This window comes from Pleurodeles waltl, chromosome 10, assembly GCF_031143425.1.
Source record: "Pleurodeles waltl isolate 20211129_DDA chromosome 10, aPleWal1.hap1.20221129, whole genome shotgun sequence".
NCBI classification, from domain to species: domain Eukaryota; kingdom Metazoa; phylum Chordata; class Amphibia; order Caudata; family Salamandridae; genus Pleurodeles; species Pleurodeles waltl.
In genome coordinates, this window is record NC_090449.1 from 790420365 (window position 1) to 790429075 (window position 8711).

The window sequence follows — 8711 nt, forward strand, 5'->3', positions numbered from 1 at the left end:
TTCCTATAGGAGTGCCAGCCTCGTCAAAGTGAAAAATGACTTTGGAGGTTTTCACTGCCAGAGCATGTAAAACATTAAATATACGTGTCTAGCTTGTTAAATGCCATGCACCTTATCCTATGGGCATTTCATGGATTACTTATAAGCATTAAAAAGGTTTGTTTTTGGTTTGGTTTGTTTTGCCAGGCCAAAAAGGTGGTTTTGAAACTCAAGGCTACAGGGGCAGGCCTGGAGACATGTTTTGCAGTGCTACTTTAGTAGGTTTTACAAGTGTTGCAGACCACTAGTAGCATTTAATTTAAAGGCCCTGAGGGGCTCAAGTAGTACCATTTACTAGGTACTTATCAGTAAATTAAATGTGCCACTTAGGTAATTTTACCAGGATTAAAAGGGAGAACTCAAGCACTTTACTGGTTAGCAGGAGTAAAGTGTGCACAGTCCCGTGGACAACAAAAACAGGTTCAGCAAAAGAAGGCAAAAATTGGGGATAATAACACAAAAAAGATGGTCAGGGAGAGCTACCCACCCTCATGTGAGTTCTCATTCCAAAACCTGGAAAGACCACCAGCATTGGCAAGGTCAGTCCAATGTGTGATGGTCCACCCTAAACTCCATTCTCTGTTGGGAAATTGACCACCTGAACAGTTTTGACTTCTCACCCTGCATTCGCAACAGCCATCTGAGGGGTCAGTGATCTGTCTGAACCCAAAAGTAAGTTCCACACAGGTATGCTCTCAACTTATTGAGTGCTCAGACCACTGCAAATCCTTCTCTCTCAATTGCACTCCACCTCTGTTCCCTGGGAAGTAGCCTCTAGCTGATGAAGACTACTGACTAGTCCAAGCCCTCATTGTTCATCTGTGACGAATAGCCCCAATGCCATGCTTTGAAGCATCCCTCTGAACTAGGAATTCCCTGGAGAAGACAGGTGCCTTGAATGCTGCTGCTGTACACAAGGCCTCTCTAAGGGTAGCAAAAACCATATGGCACACCTCTGTCCAGCTCACCTTTTGGTCTGCTTCTTGAAAATCAGTTAAGTTACGTGAAGAACTGTGGTGCCCAGTGCTTAATTTGTGAATGTTGTAACCGGTGCTACGCACCAGCACTTATTTTTGAGGGCCGGCGCTTAGTCTTCTGTGTCAAGCATTTACAACGAGCTAAAGACACATTTGGGAAAGACGGAGGAAGAGAAACACGAAAAAGCTTCACAATGGGAGAAAGCAGAAAGCTGCAAGCGTGAGCTGAAGGGACAGGGAGGGGTTTTAAATGGATTGAAGAGGCCCGAGATGACTTCAGGATTATGCTGCCTCAGTACTCCCTGTTCGCACATTTAATTGCAGCAGCCGCATGTTTAAGAGGAAGGCTTTGAGCACCGGCACCTTTTTATTTACAAATTAAGCACTGGTGGTGCCATATCCCTCAACAAATGTGGGAGTGGTATCTTGGGTGCCATGTCTGAGGTTCAGATCTGTGCTCCAATCGTGTTGTGGCAACTTGCAGCAGCAATTATGGGTGAGGACTGAATGCAAAAGACAGAGATGGTATTGCTGTTGTGTATACATACTGGTACATTTCGCAGACTGCTACTGATGCTTCACGTTTTCCATGTCTTGCTTGTTTTTTAGCAGTCTAGCTAGTTATCCTTATGGTAGCATGACATGCCACATAATCAAGTGAACACTGCAACATAATTCAGCCTTTTTTCACCACATAATAGCAGTGGCCATGAGCTTAAGTTCTCCTTAATAAGTTAGCCAGTATACATATTATGTGTTTCTTGCTTGTTTATTGAAATTTGTTTCGAGTAAAATAATTATTTTCTCCTGGAACTGCTTCATTGAAACATAGGGCCAGATGTATCAAGCTCCCGGTTTGCATTTCTTAAATTGCGAATTTTAAGAAATCGCTATTTTAGAAATGCAAAATGGGATGTATCAAAATTGCGAGTTGGTAATAGTGATTTTTTTTAATTCCCGTGCGCAATTCGCGGGTTGCAAATACTGAATCGCAAAAAAAATAGCAAATCAGTATTGGAAAATTGCAAATTGAGAAAACGGCAAACGGGAAGAGGCTGATGACATCGCATCCAGGAAGTGAGTCAGCCCATGATGTTTCCAGGAGCCACACCCACGGGAGCAGGCAGAGAGACACAGCCCAGCACCAGGGAGGTAGCTGTGTGAGACAACCAGGACCAAACAGCAACATGGCCAATGATGGGAAGGTGAAGGAGAAAGGAAACAGGAAGCGCCAGCTCAAATTCAGTGAGCAGGAATTGGAGGTACACACTGAGGAGGTAGTAAGGAACAACGACAAACTTTTTGGGAAGAACTCACTCCAGGTACCTGAAAGTGAGAAGAGGAAACTGTGGTCAGAAATCCAGACCAAAATATGCACAGTGTGTGGTGTGCAGCGCTCTGTTGAAGAGATACAAAAACGATGGTACGACTTGCGTTCCCGTGCCAAAGAGAGGGTGGCCAGCCGGTTAGAGGAGGCAAGGAGCACTGGAGGAGGACCACCTACCCAGACACCGTCTACACCAATGGAAGACATGGTGGAGTCCACACTGCTTCCTGAAGCTGTCAGTGGTGTCACTGACATTGACACCTCAGGGACACCCAGCACTAGCAAAGGTAAGGGCAGTAATGATGTGTATCCCCATATGTGCATGTACAAATGCCCCTTAGAAAATAGCTATTAGTTCGATGCACTGTGATAAGTAGTCCATGCCACATCTTACATACAATGCAACAATGCCTTATGGGAGTGGTAGTCCACACCCCTAAAGTGCTAATCGCACATATATATCAAGTTAGTGTACAGCCACACAGAGGAACAACACAAACAACTCACAGTGATACGATGTTAGTGTACATTCATTACTTTTGTGCAACATTTTGTGAAATATTCATAAATGACATGCTGCACATTGTCGTTGTAGATGTCCCAGGGCCTGACGCAGCAGAAGGTGGAAATGTGGGGTTGGCGAAACACAGCCACAGTCCGACTCTAACACTAGTGAGTCCTTCAGTAATGCACCAACTAGACGCAGGGCAAGGGTGTTACCTCTCCCAGAGTATAACCTGGACTCTGATGAAATGCCGGAAGAAAGTACCCACACCACCCCAAGAGGCTAGATCCACAGGAAGACAGCAGTCCCTGCCCCAGCGTCAGTCAACTCTCCTCAGGAGGTGTCACGACGCAGGCAGACAGGGCACAGATGAAGGAGAGGGCCCATCAATCTTTGGCGGCTTTGAAGCTTCCATGCTGAAAGTGCAGCACCTGCAATTCAAACACATGAGGTCAATGCACAGGCAGTTGGTGTCTCACAATGACAATATGGGAGTACTACACAAGCAGCTGGATGCACTGAATGAAAATATAGGATCCATGCACATGCAGTTGGAGTCTCTGAATGAGGGACAGCAAACATCAGCAGAAAACTCAAAGGAGTTACAAACGCCATTAGGGAACTCTGCACTGAGATTCAGCAGGATCGTGTCAGCCACCGTAGGAGCCATCACCAATTTATGGGAAGGTTTGATGGATTCTGCAGATCGATCAATCGGCTCGCTAGCTCAACTGCCTTGATATCACAACATGCTGTGGGCATACAGGTGGAAATGGCACATTGCAGTAGGGACGTTGCACAGGGATTGGTGCAAATAACCAATGTTCTAGATGCAATGCAGACAGCACGCAGTGCTACAAATAGCGAACTTGGTGGTGGGGATAGTGAGAAGCTCTCTAGCCTCAGCAGTCTTACAGCCCCTGTGATGGATCCTATGCGTCGCAGTACCAGACACAGTACTGTCTTGGAACCCGCTACAAGAAGTTCCAGAAAGGCCACTGAATACTCAAGTGGAGTGCGTGGACGTAGGAAGTAATGTTGAGGGCTACAGGGGACTACCTTAACATGTAGCAATTCAATTATACTATGATGCTAATAGTGTGACACTGTTACTCGCACATGTTTGCTTATAGTGCAAAGCTATGTCCTATTGACACATGTGTTACTTGAAGTCAGGGTAATAAAGATGCTAACTAAAAAAAAAAAAATATATTGAAGTGGTGTTGTCATTACTTACATCAGAAATGGTTGTGCATGATGTCAGCACGTCTTTGCCTGCCCTCTGCTGCACTGCTTCTGTCTACTGGGTGAAGGGGTGGTAAGGGATCACGATCTTTATCTAAGTCCGGCTCCGTGGGTTTCACAGGTATGCCCCTTGTCGTTGCAATGTTGTGCACCATAGCACATGTAGCCAGAATTTTGCAGGTCGTCTCTGGGCTGTACTGTAGTGCACCTCCACTCTTATGGATGCACCTGACGTGGCTCTTCAGCAGCCCGAAGGTCCTCTCCACAACACTGCGGGTTGCCCTGTGTGCAGCATTGTACCTTCTCTCGGCTGGCATTGCAGGGCTCAGGTAGGGCGTCAGTATATAGGTCCGCACTGCGTAGGTACTGTCTCCTGGAATGAAAAGAGAGTAAAATGAGTACTTGTGATAAATGACGTCACATTTACATCAATGCAACATTGTCAAGTTATCAAATTACCCAGTAGATATCCTTTGCCAAACTCCCCAGCTAGTAGTCTTGTGTGAATTCCACAGTGGCGAAACATGTACGAGTCATGTGTGCTCCCTGGGTATCGGGCCACGAGATCGGTTATGATGTTGGAGGCATTGCTAATCACTTGTATGTTCATGGAATGATGGTTCTTACGGTTCCGATAAACATACTCGGTGGCTGATGGTGGACAGATTGCTACATGTGTCCCACCGATGGCACCTATGACATGTGGGAATTGGGCAATCTGGTAGAAATCAAATTTTGTCTGTAGTAATTCCTGTGGGGTGTTGGGAAATTTTATGTGCTGTTGAATTTTGCTCAGCATGGCATTGAGAAATGCATTGAAAAATCGTGAGAGGGCACTCTGTGAGACCCCTCCTGCTGCTGCTATGACCCCTTGATAGCTCCCTGAGGCTAATAAGTGCAGGGAGCATAACACCTGTCCATGGGTGGGTATACTATTGGTCCTGTGTGTGGTGCGCTGCAGTAGGGGTTGAAGATCAGGTATCAGGTCAAGTATCATGGCTGAGATTAACCTGTACTTCTCATACATCTCCTCCTCTGTCTGGTCAAAAAGGGATATGCGCACTCTGAAAATACGCTCCTGTCTCCTCCTCCCTCTCCTCAAACCTGCCAGGATCCTCATTCTCTTTGCCATCATGTAGAGTGCAGCCATTGTGGAAAAGAGGCTGACTCATTCTGGGCCTCTTTATATAGTTTGCACCTGGTTACCTCCTGATTTCAATTTGTGGTAAATTGCATGTGCAATAGGCCATTCTGCGAATATTCGCTATTTGCGAATTTTTGATGCATCGCATTGCAAAACGGAATTTGCGTGTCGCAATCTGCGTATCGCAAATAGCATCATGATTGTGGATTGCTATCTGTGATTCGCAAATCTAGGTCGCAATTTGCGTAACGCAGATAGCGATTTGCTAAATCATGTCGCTATTTGCGATACGCAGATAGCGACATGCAAAATCATGTCACAGGCGCAAGGAATCGCACTGCGAATGTCTTTCATACATCATATTTGCCATTTTTGCATTTGCAAACGGCCGAATTTTGCGATTCGCACCGTTTGCGAATGCAAAAAAAGTTTGATACATCTAGACAATAATTTCTAATAAAATAAGGTTAAACAGTTTTGGCTCCCAGGCCACTTAAGTAAGCGCTGGTATACTTTGAACTGGCACATCAGTGATACAAACCTCATTATTCATTAATTGGAATGATACTTATAATACAGAATGCAACAAAATACATATATCATGCAAGTTAGTATTCATATTGCAGAACCAATGCAAAATTTGACTGAAAAGTATTGTTTAAATCAACTGTGTTTTCCTTCCAGGCTTCCGAATAAAGAAACAAAATATGTAACAGCCTAGGGGCGTAAAGGAGGGGAGAGCAGCCACTTTTTAACTGGCTTTCAATGATTTGAATAATATTATGGAAAATACCTGATAACTGTGAATTTCATCAGCCAATGTAAAAGAACATTCAAAATCTATTAATATTTTCAAAAAACATTATCTTTCTGCTTCCCCGCTGCTTCGTGACTTGTTATGTCAGCAATATTGTTTGCCTTCAAGCATCGTCTAAGTGTTTTTCCTCCCAAGCGAGCAGGCTCTTCCGCAGCCTTCACAAGGCACAGCCCGCTGCTCCCCTGCAGGAGGAGCAGGGCATCATTAGCTGCCGGGGGCTCTCCGGCAGCAGTCACGGACCCGGCCGCCATGTCTGCCGCCTGCCTGCCTGCCTCCCATCAACATTCAGGACCTGTCACTGCTCCGGGAGCTGCGAGGCTCCTCATTACGCACCACTCCCCCGCCCCCTCGCAAGAAGCGCTGATTGCGGCGCTAGTGGCTTCGCAAGGCAAAGATGTAATTTAGCAAAATAATGTACCATGCTGATTAATTTAATGTAGCCCATGACTAATTATGGTAATTCATTACATCTACAATTAGGCTAAGTAATTTATGGCACTGCAGTCTCATAAAGCAGAGGATTTATATCGAGTTTTGAATGTCACCCAGAGGACGTTTCTGGACTTCGCCTTCGCTGAAGCGGAATGGGGCTGCCAGCTGAGACACGCTTCCTCCGCTCTCTCTCACTTTCCTCGCACACCTCCGCCATTTTGGATGTTTGGTTGACCTGCAGACGGGAGGCCTGGGTTGACGATCTCTGGCAATGACACCGCCCCATCGGCTACATTTCTGGTCCTTCAGAGGACACTGAAATGCTCTTAACTGTGCACTGTCTTCCTCCAGACCTCTTTCCAAGCCATGGTATTGCTTTGTAAACCTGTGCCTGCACCTTTCTTTGTAGATAGAAGAATTTATCTGTGGTATAACACTATCTTATGGGATTTAGCTGGTCACAATGCACACGTGATGTAAGGGCTACCGATTTCTGCTCCTGTTTTTTTTGTTTTGTTTTTTGGCCTCTGGTAAAGGAGAAAAAAACACAAAGTCGTGGCATTACGGTGACATACAGCTCGCCTGCAGCAGGGCTCGCTCCAGCGCTCGTGCACTTCTGAGACCAATTTGTTTAGCTGAACACTGTCTCTTTGACGTGGCTGCAAATGTTACCTCTCCTTTCCAATCAAAAACACAGCAGGGCGGACCATCTGCTCAGCACGGCCTGGGCCGCTTCCCCCGGCGCCGCTCTCAGCAAATCGTTTGTACAGCGACAGCCCTCAGCATCCTTGTATTCACCGTCCTTTGCAGAATATTCTACAATGACGAGGTTTTTCTGATGAGTGATAAAAAGTGGACTGTGAAAAGGTCGCAGTCTTCATATATCTGCAATGTAAGTGATGGTTTATAGTGTTTCAAAGGGGTCAAACAACTGACCACACTAGCCCCTTGAAGTTATTCAATCTGTTGGGACGTACAACTACGTGTTCTTCAAAAAAGATGCTCTGCCTGATCCCACGTCGAGATTTAGCCCCATCCAAAAGGCAGCTTATGATGCAGAGAAACAATATGCAATGCATATTTGTTTCCAGTTGCTTGCATTAGAAAGGGATATTTCACCAGGGAAAGTTGAAAAACGTCGACACTTACATACATCAGAGGGAATTTCAGTGCTAGAAGGGTGGAAGGCACGCCTATGAACATGTAGTTCATGCCACACTTTGTGATCTGGATGGCCTCAAGACACAATTTCTGACAGATAAGGAAAGTAGGCCAGGAGAGTAGCACCAGTTCCCACCATCACAAGGTGCGTTTTGCAGTTTTTTTTTACACAGCACGAACGACCTAGTGGCGTAAATGCAAAACGATGGCTCTGCCTGCAGAATGTGATGAGGGCCCCCGTGTTTCCCATATCTCACAGACATTCATTGGCCATGGGCTCAATGGAGGCCCTCTGAAGGACTGGGGCCCATAAAGGTCTGGAGACCCCACTTCACTGCAGGGCCCTGCATTATGACGGTGGCTCGACCGGAAGGTGTTAGAGTACTGAACATGAGCACCAGTTACATGACACAAGGTCAGATTCTCTCTCTTTTTTTTTTTAGGCATGGGAAGATTAATTGATTTGCCCAGAATCACAGGATGTTGAGCAGATGCTGAGACTCGAACCTGGTCACCCAGTTCCAAAGTGGGCAGCTCTGGCTGTGATGTACGTTTCGTGTGAAAAACAGTATTTTAAACCCAACTCTGCAGCTTAGTCCCCGTTTGCCCTTGTATGTGATTCTTCTAATAAATGAGAGCAGAGGTATAATGCCAAATACTGCAGAGGCTAGCCAGGAAGTGGCTGTGCTCCCCCCTCCCTCACCCCTGCTCGGATGCAGCTCACAGCAAGGAGGCCTCCTGAGAAGAGAAGGCAGGAAGAGCAGATGATGAGCGCCACAAGCCGCAGTCATGGGGAGGCTGCAGGATCCCCGGCTGCCCAGCAGCATACAAATGAAGCATCCTTGTTCGTCTCCAGGCCCCATCAGGATTCAGTGCCATTCCGCTCCTCTGCCTTAATGCAACAGTAGCACACGAACGGCATGCATACATTTTTTGCGACCATTACACTGTACAACAAGTCATATTTCTCAAAACAGTGGTTAAGGTCTGTAAGGATAAGTTCAGTGTTTAGGAGAGGCTAGTGCTTAATTTGTAGAATAATAAGTGCTGTTTCTCAAAGCGCT

At 46.0% G+C, this 8711-nt stretch overlaps 1 long non-coding RNA gene across 1 annotated transcript; it reads right to left on the reverse strand.

Annotated features, from left to right (window-relative positions):
• Positions 1-1759: 1759 nt before the first annotated feature.
• Positions 1760-6593, reverse strand: LOC138261875 (uncharacterized). The gene is made up of 3 exons (XR_011199163.1): positions 6031-6593; positions 4086-4466; positions 1760-3279 (listed from the first exon to the last, which is right to left on the reverse strand). It is a non-coding gene; the product is annotated as an uncharacterized lncRNA (long non-coding RNA).
• Between the last annotated feature and the right edge of the window lie 2118 nt (positions 6594-8711).